The following is a 17678-nucleotide window of genomic DNA, read 5'->3' as shown; positions in this document are numbered from 1 at the left end:
AGGCAAGCATATTGATGCCTATTCTTGGCTTAGAAAATTGGCTAAGAGGAATATTAACTAATGTGTTGAGTTCGATTTATGATTTCGTACATATGCAACTTTGATGCCTAATGTATATAAGGGCCAAGTACTTTGAACTTCACGTTGATGTTTGAATGTATTGAATTGCTTGTTGTGATGTAAAATGTGCATGACCATTGTGTATTTGAGCTAAAGGATGGCCATATGACCATTTACACTCCTTGTCATATTCGCCATAAGCTATCATGATGAGATTTTAATAAGTTAAATTTGTGTGAATTAGCTCAAGAGCAAAGGGAGCTAAATCCGATAAAGGGAAGGAAAAAGTAGTTGAATAGCCGTCGAAATCGCTCGACAACATCCAAGGTAAGTCTTGAGTGATGACCCTACTTGAATTATATCAAAATTATGCTCCTTGTTTGTGTGGCCATTGAGCCGAAATAGTAAAGGTTGATAAATATTTTGTGTTAGAGCTTTAGTAACGAAAATGAACTATGGGCGTGTCTTGAATATTGATATATGTGTAAGTGAACATTGAAAATATATCCGGGCTAAGACCGAAGGCATTCGTATGCGAGTTGATATATCCGGGCTAAGACCGAAGGCATTAAATGCGAGTTGATATATCCGGGCTAAGACCGAAGGCATTCGTGCGAGTTGATATATCCGGGCTAAGACCGAAGGCCTTTGTGCAAGTCACCAAATCCGGGTTATGACCGAAGGCAATCGTCTTGAGTCGCTATATCCGGTTAAATCCGAAAGTATGTGATTCGAAGTGAGCAATCTTGCTGTGAAAATTTCAGCTTATACACTTGTGAAAATTCCAGCAATGAGGTATGTTTGTATGTACTTGTACTAATTGAATTCTTACAAGTAAGTATCGCTAAGTTGATAAACGAGCTACCGGCCTTGGGCTAAGTTGTTCTTTTGTGTATGAACATAAGGGTCGGTGATGTGAAATAAGTATGAGTATGGGAATGTGAATTAGTAAAGTGGTTTAATTAGCCATGTGAATAAAATACCTTAGTCAAAGCTGATTTCATTGCTTGAGACTTACTAAGCATTAAAATGCTTACCCGTTGCTTTGGCTCTCTGTTTTATAGGTTTCGCTCGTTAGCTATCGGATTCGGGATCAAAGAAGTGAAGTCATCCACACTATCGAAGCCCCATTTTGGTACAAATTTTGGTTGAACTTTGAAATGGCATGTATAGGACCATCCTTTGTTGAAGGTCATGTACCTTCCGGTTTGTGTAAACTTGGATAGCCATGCGAAAATGGCTTATATCGTTTTAGCATAGAACTATAATCGTTTGTATGTTGACCCTTATGAGGTATGGAATTATTTTGAAACGATTAGCCATTGGAATGGTTAATCATGATCACGCTTTGTGCTATGTATGTAAAAAGGGCCAATTGAATCATGGAAAGTATGAAATAGGTAAAGCCTACTAAAGGCAGATGCTGACAGCAGCAGTGACGTGGATGTGAAAAATCACTAAAAATAGTAGGAATGGTATTAAATAGCAAATAAATTATGTAAGTGTACCTTGATGAATCTACTTTCATATGGAAGAAACGAAATGGTCATATGAGTTATAAGCTAACAGATTTTAAAGTTCTTGTGAAATAGGGCCAGAACGGTTTCTGGATCCCCTGTTCCAACTTTGGAAAATCATTGTAAATTAACCAGAGATAATTAGGAGTCATTCCATATATGTGTAGATTCCTCTCTGAGTCTAGTTTCTATAGAAACAAACGGCATTAGTATTGAAGCCCTGTACAGGAGATATCCAATTCGTAACGCACAAAGGTCAGTGTAGTCGATCCCTACAACAGGCGAGACTTTAACTAATAAACTGTACTAATTGGCTCGACCAAAATTCTAGAAAAAATATGTAGATGGACATATGAGTCTAGTTTCAGGAAAAATTTACGGAACTGATTTTCGAGTTGTAAAACTCAAGTTATGAATTTTGGAGCGACTAGTACTCAGATTGGCAGCTTGTCTGAAAATTGTCAATAAGTGGGTTGAAGTTCTGTTAACACCTCGCGTTCGACTCCGTGACGGTCTCGGGTTCGGGTGTTACAATTTTATTGGTATCAGAGCTACGGTTTAGTCGATTCTAGGACTACCGTAATGCGTTTGGGTCTAGCTATACATGCCATTTTATGTGATTATATGATAGTGTGGTGATTTACGGCGTTTGAACTTGTGTTTATTTATAGTAATGGATCCCGATCCCAACCGAGCGATAGCTGATGATGTGGAGAGTGTGGCGCTGCTCCGCACAAGGGACAGCGCCGGCGGACTCTCAACCTGTTGCTAACAATCCGAATGACGAGGCTAGACAAGCCTTTTATAGCGTGATGAATGATTGGTTCAACCAATACATTCGAACTAATACTACTGTTCCACAACCTCCATTCCCAACAAACACACCCCGCACCTACAATGCCTCCGTAATTGACCAAATAAGGTCGAATAAGCCCCGATTGATAGAATCCGAAAACATGGGGCTACTGAATTTAAAGCTACGGATAGTGATGATGCCGAGCAAGCCGAATTTTGGTTGGACAACACGATCCGCACTCGATGAGCTATCTTGTACACCCGATGAATGCCTAAAGTGTACCATCTCCTTGCTACGTGATTACGCCTACTATTGGTGGAGTACTCGACTTACATTGTGCCCCCGAACAAGTAACTTGGGAGTTCTTCCAAACCGAGTTTGGAAAAAGTATATCATCGAGATTTATGGACCAAAAACGAAAGGAATTTCTCGAACTTAAACAAGGTTCCATGTCGGTTCATCGACTATGAGCGAAAATTCGTGAGGCTTAGCCAGACGCGAGAATGCATTTCTTGAAGGCGTGATGTAAACGCTCAAGATGGACTGAATGATGAGATAAAGTCGTATGTTGGCATTTTGGAAATCAGAGTTTGTGACTCTCGTCGAGCGAGCGTGCAAAGCCGAGGAGTTTAGTATGGAGAAAAGGAAAGCGAAGCGGGAGCAAGGGAGTTTCAGAAGAGGTATTCGGGAAGCCCTTCCAACAGTCATCAAAGAAACTTAGAGATGGCTTAGGCCGATCTAGACACTTCGGGCTTTTCTAGGCGAGATCGCGATCGACCCCTGTGACCACACGAATCACTTTGATCGCCATGAGTGGGAATGATCGACGAGAGAGGACGGAGTGCCGATTGTGGCAAATGGCATTTTGGAAGTAGATTCCGTGACCGCTCTGTTACAAGTGTGGATCAGTTGACCACTTCATTAAAGATTGCCCGAGGTTGTGCGAGCAGAATGTAGATCGGAGTGGGAAACCGGTACTACCACCGCCGAGGTAGACCATCTGGAAATACGGGCAAGGCTAGTGGTGGTCGAGAGGATCTAGAGATGTTGCGACCAGATCCGAGGCTCGCGCCCAGCTAGGACTTATGCTATACTGCAAGACGCGAGGATGCCTCCTCGCCGGATGTTATTACGGTACTTTCACTCTCTTTGATACTAATGTGATTGCTTTGATTGACCTGGTTCTACTCATTCTTATATATGCGAAACCTTAGCATCCAAAGAAGACTTTGCCTATTGAGTCTCTCGAGTTCGTAATTCGGTGTCAAATCCTTTGGGTCGTTATGTGCTGGTCGACAAAGTGTGTAAGAAATGCCCCTAGTAATTCGAGGTACTGTTTTCCGGCGGACTTGATGCTTTTGCCGTTCGATGAATTTGATGTTATTCTTGGGTTGGATTGGTTGACCGTGCATGATGCGGTTGTGAATTGCAAAAGCAAGACTATTGATTTGAGATGCGCAAACAACGAGATGATCCGAGTTGAGTCTACGAACTTGAAGGGTTGCCGGTTGTAATATCATCAATGTTGGCCCGTAAATATGTAAGAAAAGGGTGTGAAGCATACCTTGCGTATGTACTTGATGATAAGGAGTTAGGAATAGAACCCAAATCTTGGGTGGTTTGTGAATACCGGACGTTTTCCGAAGAATTGCGGGTTTGCCACTGTTCGGAGATAGAGTTTGGCATTGAGCTTGTACAGGACCACACCGATTTCGATAGCTCCATATCGTATGGCACCAACGGAATTAAAGGAGTTGAAAGCTCGGTTGCAAGAGTTGATGGATAGAGGTTTTGCTCGCTTGAGTTTTTCACCTTGGGGTGCACCGGTGTTGTTTGTGAAAAGAAGGGCGGAACCATGAGGTTGTGCATCGACTATCGTCGACTTAATAAAGTGACAATAAAGAACAAGTATCCGTTACCACGTATCGATGATTTGTTCGATCAAGCTGAAGGAGCCTCGGTGTTCTCAAAAATAGATTTGAGATCGGGCTATTATCGATTCTTGAATCCGAGATTCGGACATACCCAAAACCGCCTTGAGCGAGATATGGTCACTACGAGTTCTTAGTGATGCCGTTTGGGCTCACTAATGCCCCTGCGGTATTTATGGATTTGATGAATCGGATCTTCAGATCATATTTGGATCGGTTCGTAGTTGTGTTCATCGACGACATCTTGGTCTATTCAAGAGATGAGACCGAACATGCGAGCACCGAGATTAGTGTTGCAAATTTTACGGGATAAGCGGTTATATGCTAAGTTTAGCAAGTGTGAGTTACGGTTAAGAGAGGTTAGCTTCTTGGGTCACGTGGTATCGTGATCGGTATTCGAGTCGACCCAAGCAAAATTTCAGCCATACTTAACCGGAAACCTCCAAGAAATATTCCGAGGTTCGAGCTTTTGGGACTTGCCGGTTACTACCGACGGTTTGTAAAAGGATTCTCGATGATAGCCACACCCATGACGTAAACCGCTTGTAAAGATGTCAAGTTTGAATGGACGGAAAAGTGTCAGAAAAGTTTTGACCAATTGAAAACTCATTTGACGGAAGCTCCAGTACTAGTACAGCCCGAATCTGGCAAAGAGTTTGTCATCTATAGTGACGCCTCCCTACTTGGGTTAGGTTGCGTATTGATGCAAGAAGGTCGAGTTGTGGCCTATGCGTCGAGACAATTAAAGCCACATGAGAAAAATTATCCGACCCATGATCTCGAATTGGCTGCCATCGTATTCGCCTTAAAGATATGGCGACATTACTTATTTGGTGAGAAGTGCCATGTGTATTCGGATCACAAAAGTCTCAAATATTTGATGACTCAAAGAGACTTAAATCTGCGACAAAGACGTTGGCTCGAGCTGTTAAAGGATTATGAGCTGGTCATTGACTATCACCCGGGAAAGGCTAATGTGGTTGCGGATGCCTTAAGCCGAAATCCTTTGTTTGCTTTCTGACGATGAATGTACACTTGTCTATCCTACCCGACAATGTGTTAGTAGCGAATTAAAGGCCAAACCATTGTTGACTCATCAAATTCGTGAAGCTCGAAAGTTGATGAGGAGTTGCGTGCAAAAGCGAAATTTGAGTGTGTTCGAACAAGGAATCGGAGTTTCAAATTGATGATGACGATTGTTTGAGGTTCGAAGTCGTTTGTGTGTTCCAAAGAATTGAACTTATTTCGATAATTCGACGAAGCTCATTGTAGCCGAATGGCAATCCACCCGGGGAGTACGAAGATGTACAATGAGTTGAAACGTCGGTTTTGGTGGCATGGTATGAAACGAGACATCTCCGACTTTGTTGCAAGATGTTTAATATGTCAACAAGTGAAAGCGGAGCATCAAGTGCCTTGAGGTTACTTCAGCCGATCACGATACCCGAGTGGAAATGGGATCGAGTCACAATGGACTTTGTGTCCGGACTGCCGTTGTCAGCAAGTAAGAAGGATGCAATTTGGGTTATTATTGATAGACTAACTAAGTCGGCTCACTTTATCCCTGCGTATGGATTTTCATTGGATAAACTAGCTGAATTGTACGTTTCTCAGATTGTGAGATTACACGGGTTCCGATTTACATTGTGTGGATAGAGATCCGAGGTTCACCTCGCGATTTTGGAAGAAATTACAAGAAGCATTGGGCACCAAGTTGCATTTCAAGACCGCCTTTCACCCCCAAACCGATGGTCAATCCGGCGTATAATTCAGATACTTGAGGATATGTTGAGATGTTGCATCCTCGAGTTCAAGTGGTTCGTGGGAGCGGTACCTACCTTTGATTGAATTCGCTTACAACAATAGTTTTCAATCAAGTATTAAGATGGCGCCTTACGAGGCTTTGTGCAGGCGTAAATGCCGTACACCATTGTTTTGGACCGAGCTCGGTGAGAACAAAATTTTTGGAGTGGATTTGATTAAAGATGCTGAATGAAAGTAAAAGTAATCCGTGAAAATCAAGATAGCCTCCGATCGTCGAAATCGATGCGGATTTGAAACGAAAGGACATTGAGTATCGTGGGAGATAAAGTGTTTCTTAAAGTTTCGCCGTGGAAAAGATACTCAGATTCGGCCGTAAGGGCAAGTTGAGCCGAGATTCATTGGGCCGTCTGAAATCTCCGAACGAGTTGGCCCGGGCCATGATCGTTTGATCTTGCCCCTGAACTTGAAAAGATTCACAACGTCTTCCATGTTTCAATGCTTGACGCTATAGATCTGATCCGTCGCACGTAATTAGTCCATCGAGGTTGAAATTCAAGCCGATATGAGTTATGAAGAAGAACCGATTCGTATCCTAGCTCGTGAAATGAAAGAGTTATGAAACAAAAGGGTTCCGCTAGTGAAAGTGTTATGGCTCAAACACGGGATAGAACAAGCTACTTGGGAACCCGAGAACTCTATGAAAGAGCAATATCCAAACCTATTTACGGTAAGATTTTCGGGACGAAAATTTCTAAAGTGGGGAGAGTTGTGACACCCTTAAAACGACCCTAGTCGAAATGTGGTTTCGGGACCACAAAACCAAGGCATAAAAATAATTTAATATTTATTTTATTGCCTATAATGTGTGTTAACTCATGTGTGATATTTTTATGCTTTGATTTAGAATTATAGATGTGAATTTCACTAGAAAGGACCTAGTAATAAACTTTGAAAGTATGAGGGAAATGTGTGATGACTAATTAAAGGATGCATGCAAAACAATGGACTTGCATGTCAAATTTCCCCCATAGCTAGTGGCCGCCATGACAAGGATTTATGGGCAAAAATCATGTCATGAAACATGTTTGGTAAATGGGTTATGATGGAAAGAATAAAATAAGGGTATGGAATAAACAATTAATGTTAGTAGATGAGAAACAAAAAAAAAGTGTCCATCTTCCTCCATAGCTTGGCGAATGTCCTAAAGGAAGAAAGAAAAAATTTTGTTCATCTCTTTTCACTCTCTTGTTGGTAGAAAATACTAAGGTTAAGGAAGGAGTTTTGCTTCATACTTGGTTTGGAAGAGGATTAGGAAGAGGTTGGCTAAACTTGCATCAAGATTAAGGTATGTTTGAGGTTCATGCATGTTTTTAGTTGCTAGCTTAATGTTCTTGTTAGCCCATGGTTCAAATCATTGTTATGTCATGGGAATGAAATTGCCAAAGTGAATGTGGTGTTAATGCCATTGCATGTTAAATGACAAGCTTGAAAGTGATACATGTGATGGAGGATTGAAGATTCTTAGATTTTCTTTTAGCATTTTTTTTTGAATGAGATACTAAGTTCTTTGTTTCACCATGACCAAATTGAAATGGTGTGGTGTTGTGGTATTCGCCATGATATATCCATAAGTATAATTCATGCATGTTGCATGGTAAGTAAGATTTAAGCTTTGGAAATGTGTATATATTTGGATATAAGCCATTTGAGAATTCGCCCTTGCACCTACATGAATATATGTTTGCACATGATGGATTGGTATGACATATATACTAATTCAAAGTGTATATTTGCTTGTGATGATGTGTTGATTATGAAGTAAATAAGAGATGTGCAATGAATTACGATATGTAATGTGTTAGTAGTAAAATGTATGCTGTTTTTTTGTGTGGTATTAAGTGTATATTCGCCACATGAGGGTAATTAGTGTGCATGCATTCGGTTTGAGGCAAGCATATTGATGCCTATTCTTGGCTTAGAAAATTCGCTAAGAGGAATATTAACTAATGTGTTGAGTTCGATTTATGATTTCGTACATATGCAACTTTGATGCCTAATGTATATAAGGGCCAAGTACTTTGAACTTCACGTTGATGTTTGAATGTATTGAATTGCTTGTTGTGATGTAAAATGTGCATGACCATTGTGTATTTGAGCTAAAGGATGGCCATATGACCATTTACACTCCTTGTCATATTCGCCATAAGCTATCATGATGAGATTTTAATAAGTTAAATTTGTGTGAATTAGCTCAAGAGCAAAGGGAGCTAAATCCGATAAAGGGAAGGAAAAAGTAGTTGAATAGCCGTCGAAATCGCCGACAACATCCAAGGTAAGTCTTGAGTGATGACCCTACTTGAATTATATCAAAATTATGCTCCTTGTTTGTGTGGCCATTGAGCCGAAATAGTAAAGGTTGATAAATATTTTGTGTTAGAGCTTTAGTAACGAAAATGAACTATGGACGTGTCTTGAATATTGATATATGTGTAAGTGAACATTGAAAATATATCCGGGCTAAGACCCGAAGGCATTCGTGCGAGTTGATATATCCGGGCTAAGACCCGAAGGCATTCGTATGCGAGTTGATATATCCGGGCTAAGACCCGAAGGCATTCGTGCGAGTTGATATATCCGGGCTAAGACCCGAAGGCCTTTGTGCAAGTCACCAAATCCGGGTTATGACCCGAAGGCAATCGTCTTGAGTCGCTATATCCGGTTAAATCCGAAAGTATGTGATTCGAAGTGAGCAATCTTGCTGTGAAAATTTCAGCTTATACACTTGTGAAAATTCCAGCAATGAGGTATGTTTGTATGTACTTGTACTAATTGAATTCTTACAAGTAAGTATGCGCTAAGTTGATAAACGAGCTACCGGCCTTGGGCTAAGTTGTTCTTTTGTGTATGAACATAAGGGTCGGTGATGTGAAATAAGTATGAGTATGGGAATGTGAATTAGTAAAGTGGTTTAATTAGCCATGTGAATAAAATACCTTAGTCAAAGCTGATTTCATTGCTTGAGACTTACTAAGCATTAAAATGCTTACCCGTTGCTTTGGCTCTCTGTTTTATAGGTTTATTTCGTTAGCTATCGGATTCGGGATCAAAGAAGTCGAAGTCATCCACACTATCGAAGCCCCATTTTGGTACAAATTTTGGTTGAACTTTGAAATGGCATGTATAGGACCATCCTTTGTTGAAGGTCATGTACCTTCCGGTTTGTGTAAACTTGGATAGCCATGCGAAAATGGCTTATATCGTTTTAGCATAGAACTATAATCGTTTGTATGTTGACCCTTATGAGGTATGGAATTATTTTGAAACGATTAGCCATTGGAATGGTTAATCATGATCACGCTTTGTGCTATGTATGTAAAAGGGCCAATTGAATCATGGAAAGTATGAAATAGGTAAAGCCTACTAAAGGCAGATGCTGACAGCAGCAGTGACGTGGATGTGAAAAATCACTAAAAATAGTAGGAATGGTATTAAATAGCAAATAAATTATGTAAGTGTACCTTGATGAATCTACTTTCATATGGAAGAAACGAAATGGTCATATGAGTTATAAGCTAACAGATTTTAAAGTTCTTGTGAAATAGGGCCAGAACGGTTTCTGGATCCCCTGTTCCAACTTTGGAAAATCATTGTAAATTAACCAGAGATAATTAGGAGTCATTCCATATATGTGTAGATTCCTCTCTGAGTCTAGTTTCTATAGAAACAAACGGCATTAGTATTGAAGCCCTGTACAGGAGATATCCAATTCGTAACGCACAAAGGTCAGTGTAGTCGATCCCTACAACAGGCGAGACTTTAACTAATAAACTGTACTAATTGGCTCGACCAAAATTCTAGAAAAAATATGTAGATGGACATATGAGTCTAGTTTCAGGAAAAATTTACGGAACTGATTTTCGAGTTGTAAAACTCAAGTTATGAATTTTGGAGCGACTAGTACTCAGATTGGCAGCTTGTCTGAAAATTGTCAATAAGTGGGTTGAAGTCTGTTAACACCTCGCGTTCGACTCCGGCGACGGTCTCGGGTTCGGGGTGTTACAGCACCCACACTTCAACTTAGCATATTACAAAACCAAATCAAAAAATTCAATGCTTACCTCCTAGTAGCCAAAGATACTTGCCGAATTGACCTAGGTAAATCTTCCTTCCTTTCACTTTTTTTTTTTCAAGAACAACCAAAAGAATGAACAATGAATGAACAAAACCTTTTTTTTTTTCTTTTCTTTCTCTCTAGCTACTGCACAATGGGGGGCATCCATGCTCATTTTTTCATTTCTTTAATGCTAGTTTTTATTTTATGGCTTCCTACATACACCACTAGCAAAACATGTTGGAAACATGTTTCCTTGCCCATAATCTTGTCATTGCGGCCACTCACCTTAGGAAAGGGGGTTATTTGACATGCAAGGACAACCATTTTCCCACATGTATTAATAGGCCACCTTACATTTGCCTAGCACATTTCTAAATTTTCTCACATAAGTCATATTTGATAAAATTCACTTACAATTAACAAAATCCAAACATTCAATTTTTCACACATTCATATTCACATATTCTAGACAATAAATATTACGTTAGAACATTTCGGTGACTCGGTTTAGCGGTCCCGAAACCGCTTTCCGACTAGGGTCACTTTAGGGCTGTCACAACTCTCCCCCACTTAAGAAATTTTCGTCCCCGAAAATCTTACCGGTAAATAGGCTCGCACGCTCTTTCATAGAGTCCTCAAGTTCCCAAGTAGCTTCTTCCATCCGTGTTTATGCCACAACACCTTCACTAATGGGATTTTCTTGTTTCGTAGCTCTTTTACTTCACGCATCAGAATGCGAACCGGCTCTTCTTCATAACTCAAATTAGGCTGAACCTCGACCTCAGATGGAGTAATTACGTGTGTCGGGTCAGACCTATATCGTCGAAGCATTGAAACATGGAAAACGTTGTGAATCTTTTCGAGCTCTGGGGGTAAAATTAATCGATGCCATCTGGTCCAACTCGTTCAGATACTTCATACGGACCGATGAACCTCGGACTCAATTTGCCCTTACGGCCAAATCTAAGCACCTTCTTCCAGGGTGAGACTTTGAGAAATACCTTGTCTCCAACCTGATATTCAATGTCTTTCCTTTTCAAATCCGCATACGACTTTTGGCGATCCGGCGACCCTCAAACTTTCACGAATTACTCGAACTTTTGCTCGGTATCCTTAACCAAATCAACCCTCAAGAATTTACCTTCACTAAGTTCATCAGAATAATAGGGTACGGCATTTACGATCGTATAAAGCCTCGTAAGGCGCCATCTTAATACTTGACTGAAAGCTATTGTTGTAAGCGAATTCAATCAAAGGCAAATACCGTTCCCATGAACCACTAAACTCAAGGATGCAACATCTCAACATATCCTCGAGTATTTGAATTATCCGTTCGGATTGACCATCTGTTTGGGGGTGAAAGGCGGTGCTGAAATGCAACTTGGTACCCAAAGCTTCTTGCAACTTCTTCCAAAATCGCGAGGTAAATCTCGGATCTCTATCGACACGATGGAAATAGGCACCCGTGTAGTCTCACAATCGAGAAACGTACAATTGGCTAGTTTGTCCATTGAAAATCCATACGTACGGGGACAAAGTGAGCCGACTTAGTCAATCTATCTACAACGACCCAAATCGCATCCTTCTTACTAGCTGACAATGGCAGTCCGGATACAAAGTCCATTGTGACTCGATCCCATTTCCACTCGGGTATCGTGATCGGTGAAGTAATCTCAAGGCACTTGATGTTCCGCTTTCACTTGTTGACATATTAAACATCTCGAAACAAAATCAGAGATGTCTCGTTTCATACCATGCCACCAAAACCGACGTTTCAAATCGTTGTACATCTTCGTACTCCCCGGGTGGATTGCCATTCGGCTACAATGGGCTTCATTCAGAATTATCGAAATAAGCTCCGAATTCTTTGGAACACACAGACGACTTCTGAACCTCAAACAATCGTCATCATCGATTTGAAACTCTGATTCCTTGTTCAGAACACATTCAGCCCGTTTTGCAAGCAACTCCTCATCAACTTTCTGAGCTTCCCGAATTTGATGAGCCAACAATGGTTTGGCCTTTAATTCGGCTACTAACACATTGTCGGGTAGGATAGACAAGTGTACATTCATCGTCAGTAAAAGCAAAGCGGTGATTTCCGGCTTAAGGCATCCGCAACCACATTAGCCTTTCCCGGGTGATAATCAATGACGAGCTCATAATCTTTTAACAACTCGAGCCATCGTCTTTGTCGCAGATTTAAGTCTCTTTGGGTCATCAAATATTTGAGACTTTTGTGATCCGAATACACACGGCACTTCTCACCAAATAAGTAGTGTCGCCATATCTTTAAGGCGAATACGATGGCAGCCAATTCGAGATCATGGGTCGGATAATTTTTCTCATGTGGCTTTAATCGTGTCTTGGCGATAGGCCACAACTCGCCCTTCTTGCATCAATACGCAACCCAACCCAAGTAGGGATGCGTCACTATAAATGACAAACTCTTTGCCCGATTCGGGTTGCACTAGGATTGGGGCTTCATCAAATTAGTTTTCAGTTGATCGAAACTCTTCGACATTTCTCTCGTCCATTCGAACTTAACATCCTTTTGGAGTAAGCCGTCATTGGCGTGGCTATCGTTGAGAAACCTTTACAAATCGTCGGTAATAACCGCAAGCCCCAAAAAGCTCGAACCTCGATAATATTTCTGAGGCTTCCAATTAAGTATGGCTGAAATTTTATTCGGTCGACTCGAATACCGATGCAGATACCACATGACCCAAGAAGCTAACCTCCTCAACCGAACTCACACTTGCTGAACTTAGCATATAACCGCTTATCCGTAAAATTCGCAACACTATCCTCGGTGTTCAGCGTGTTCGGTCTCATTTTGCGAATAGACCAAAATGTCATCAATGAAGACAACTACGAACCGATCCAAATATGGTCGAAGATCCGATTCATGAAATCCATAAATACCGCAGGGCATTAGTAAGCCCAAGCGGCATCACTAGGAACTCGTAGTGACCATATCTCGCTCAAGGCGGTCTTGGGTGCGTCCGAATCTCGAACCAAGAATCGATAATAGCCCGATCTCAGATCTATTTTCGAAAACACCGAGGCTCCTTGATTGATCGCACAAATCATCGATCTGTGATAACGGATATTTGTTCTTTATCGTCGCTTTATTAAGTCGACGATAGTCGATCTACGACCTCATGGTTCCATCTTTCTTTTCACAAACAACACCGGCGCACCCCAAGGCGAAAAACTCGGGCGAGCAAAACCTCTATCCACCAATTCTTGCAACCGAGCTTTCAACTCCTTTAATTCCATTGGTGCCATACGACACGGAGCTATCGAAATTGGAGTGGTACCGGTACCAATTCGATGCCAAACTCTATTTCGAACAGTGGCAAACCCGCAATTCTTGAGGAAAACATCCGGGTATTCACAAACCAGCGCACAGATTCGGGTTTCTTTTCGACTCCTTGTCATCGAGCACATACGCAAGGTACGCCGCACCCTTTTCTTACATATTTCGGGCCAACATTGCGATATTACGGTGGCAACCCCTTTAAGTCCGTAGACTCAACTGAATTATCTCGTTATTCGCGCACCTCGGATCGATAGTCTTGCTTTTGCAATTTACAACCGCATCGTGCATAGTCAACCAATCCAAACCAAGAATAACGTCGAATTAGTCAAGCGGCAAAAGCATCAAGTCCGCCGGAAACAAGAACCTCGAAATACTAGGGACTTTTCTTACACACTTTGTTGATAAGCACGTAATGACCCAAGGGTTTGACACCGAATTACAAACTCGAGAGACTCAATAGGCAAAGTCTTCTTGGATGCTAAGGTTTCGCATATATAAGAATGAGTAGAACCAGGGTCAATCAAAGCAATCACATTAGTATCGAAAAGAGTGAAAGTACCGGTGATAACGTCAGGGGAGGATGCCTCCTCTCGTGCGCGGATGGCATATGCTCTAGCAAGAGCGCGGGCCTCGGATCGAACAGCCGTATCAGAGGCTCCTCTCTGATTGCCACCCCTACCTCCAGAAATTCTCGGAGGCCTACCTCTAGCCATTGTTCCACTAGGTCTTGCACCTTGTATCTTATTCTTCTCATCTAGCTCCGTGCAATCTCTAATGAAGTGGTCCTTCGAACCGCATCCATAACAGGCCCTATTAACAGACTTACCCCAACATTCACCTAGGTGTCGTCTTTCACATTGGGGGCATTCAGGTCTCTCTCGATGATTATTGCCCACACTAGCTACCGATGTAGCTTGGGAGTCCGTCGACGGTCGGGCTCTAATGGAAATTCCCGCAGTCGCCCTCGACTTACTGGTGTCCTCCCTGAACTTCTTTACCGCCGAGAATGGAGCTTTACTCGCCGATCTTTTACGATAATCTCTTGCTTCAAATTCAGCCTTCTTCTTTTCCTTTCCCAGTTCTTCCGCCTTGCAGGCTCGTTCGACTAGTGTTACAAACTCCTTTATCTCCAAAATACCCACTAGCAGCTTCAAATCTTCATTCAATCCTTCTTCAAATCTTTTGCACATAGCAACCTCATCAGCCACACACTCCCGGGCATACCGACTAAGTCTTACGAACTCATGTTCAGATTCGAGATCTGGACATCGGCCTTGCTTGAGTTCCAAGAACTCCTTACGCTTCGATCGATGAACTGTTGATGATGTATTTCTTTCGAAATTGGATGAAAGAAATCCCAAGTAACTCGTTCATTTGGGACTATGGAAATTAAAGTCCTCCACCAATAGTAAGTCGAGTCTCATAACAAGGATATAGCACACTTAAGACATTCATCGGTGTGCATGACGGTTTATTTAACACTCGAATGGTGTTATCGAGCGAACTCGGCCTTTTCGGCATCATCGGTAACTATGGCCTTGAACTCTTCAGCCCCCGCTTCCTAATCAGGTCTCTGGTGGTTTACTCAGCCTCACGGGATCAAGAATGGCAAGGCATTAAGGGCTCTTGGGGTGGAGTATTTAAATTCGGGAATGGTTGGACAGCCGGATTAGTTCGGACATCTTCATGCGACCCACTCATTCATCATGGTGAAGAAGGCTTGTTTCGCCCTTCATTTTGATTATTCGCGGATGACCGAGGCTCAACAGGCGGTGTCCCTTGCGCAGGAGCAGCCGCTACACTTTCAACGTCATCCGCCAAGGGTCTCTCTATCCGGGTTCCATCGCTAATCAAAACAAAAATTTCAACCGTCGAAGTCATCACATTATTAAGCACTAACAATTTGGCATGTATAGCTAGACTCACACGCTCTATGGTAGTCCTAGAACAGACTAAACCATAGCTCTGATACCAATAAAATTGTAACACCCCAAACCCATGACCGTCACCGGATTTGAACACGTGGTGTTACCGGGCTTACTTCCCTTATTTCTCTCTTTGTAAAATCTGATTGCTGTTCTAGGCAGGCTAGCTAACTGCGTCACTGTCGCCTTAAAAATCATATCTCGAGTTTCAAAACTCGGAAACTGCTTCCGTAAATTTTACCTGAATTTAGACTCATATATATATCCATGGATTTATTTCTAGAATTTTTGGTTGGGCCAATTGGTACAGTTTATTAGTTAAAGTCACCAATGTTACAGGAGTCGACTACACTGACCTTCGCGCATTAAAACATGAATATCTCTCTGTACAGGGCTTTAATACTGGTTCCGTTTGTTTCTAATGAAACTAGACTGAAAATGGAATCTGCACATATAAGGCATGACTTCTAATTCTTTCTGGATAATTTATAGTAAATTTTCAAATTCACGACAGGGGACCCAGAAACCGTTCTGGCCCTGTCTCACGAGAACTTTAATATCTCCCAGTATACTGCTCATATGGTTGTTTCGTTCCATCCATATTAAACTAGATTCATCAAGGTTCAATTGCATAATTTATTCACTATTTAATTCTACTTCTACTATTTTAGTGATTTTTCAATCTCACCTCACTGCTGCTGTCCGCAACAGTTACTGCAGTAGACTATGCCAATTTCATGAATCTTTCCTTGGCCTTAATCATCCATCATACATGACACAAATTATGGCCACCTTATCAAAATTAAAGTTTCTAAGACTCGTGGCTATAGGTTCTAGCATCCCACTCGACGACCACATAGGCCATTTTCACATGGCTTAAAGTTTACAACCCACAGTTCAACAAAATATAATAGCCTATACATGCCAAATGTTCTTCAACAACGAAGACAATACCAAAATATTTCAGCCGGTGTGATGACTTCAACGACGGTTCCGATCACGCAAACAATACGAGTCCGAGAGACCTAAAATGGGTGACAAGAAAACACCGAGTGAGTTTATAACTCAGTAAGTCATAAGCATTCATCAATCCATCGATAAAGTTACTACAACATGAACAATAAACGAGGTTAGGTACTCATCCATATCGAATCTATACCATAATTCCTCGGACCTTTTGGTCCAATCTCATACCAAGTCATACATCCACATTTCATATTCTACACAACAAGATATTTGAAGCATTTTCACACACTAACTCATTTCCACCACAATCATACAATTTCAATCATCACATAGATTTAAGGCTTACCAAATTCAACCCCGAGCATGAACGTATTTTCTATTCGTCATGAGCTCGAGATACTTACCGATCCGCTGTCCATACTCAACTCGATGGAGACACACCTCCATATATATATAGAGTACGCACACACAGTGCTTAATATTCGATTTTGCACACTTAGTGCCACGCGATTTAAGCCCGCACACATAGTGCCATACCCTTGAGCTCGCACACCCAAAGGCAGTATTTATTTATTTTTTTCCAGCATGCACACTTAGTGCCATATATTTCCAGCATGCACACTTAGTGCCATATATTTCCAGCACGCACACTTAGTGCCTATCTCGTCACCATACACACGTATTGCCAGACACATAGTGCGAAAGCAAACTTTCTACACATTTCACAATTTCTTTTACATTCAACAATTATCATCACTCCATACACATACAATTTCATTTATACATATATAGCATTCCATTAAACACAATTGCATAGATTTTCCAATCATTTAAGCAATATCAAACATATGTGCTTAATGACTTACCTTGTGTTGGGCAAAATGGTTCCAACTCGGCTACTCGATGTTCTTTCCTTTGCCTTTGCTTGTTTCTCCACCTCGAGCTTCTTGAGCTTAGTCAATAAATAAACTAGTTTAACCGTCTTGCCAAATATTGATACATATATACATGACATCAACTATACTATCATCATTAATACATCAATTCACAAAATTTTATCTCATGAGCATATGACCCATTTTTACCCCATATGGCGAATGTATGTATATATATATATACAATGTCAACTATAACATCTTTTAATCACCTAATTTCATCTCAAATTCCCATGACCGATCACACCTATACTTACATTCCAATATTCGAATATTCAAAATCACGTTCTAAATACAATAGTCATGAACAATGCCGAATCCTTGTGTGTTCAAACATGAATTATT

Source organism: Gossypium arboreum, chromosome 11, assembly GCF_025698485.1.
Source record: "Gossypium arboreum isolate Shixiya-1 chromosome 11, ASM2569848v2, whole genome shotgun sequence".
In the NCBI taxonomy this organism is placed as follows: Eukaryota; Viridiplantae; Streptophyta; class Magnoliopsida; order Malvales; family Malvaceae; genus Gossypium; species Gossypium arboreum.
This window is presented reverse-complemented; position numbering follows the sequence as displayed.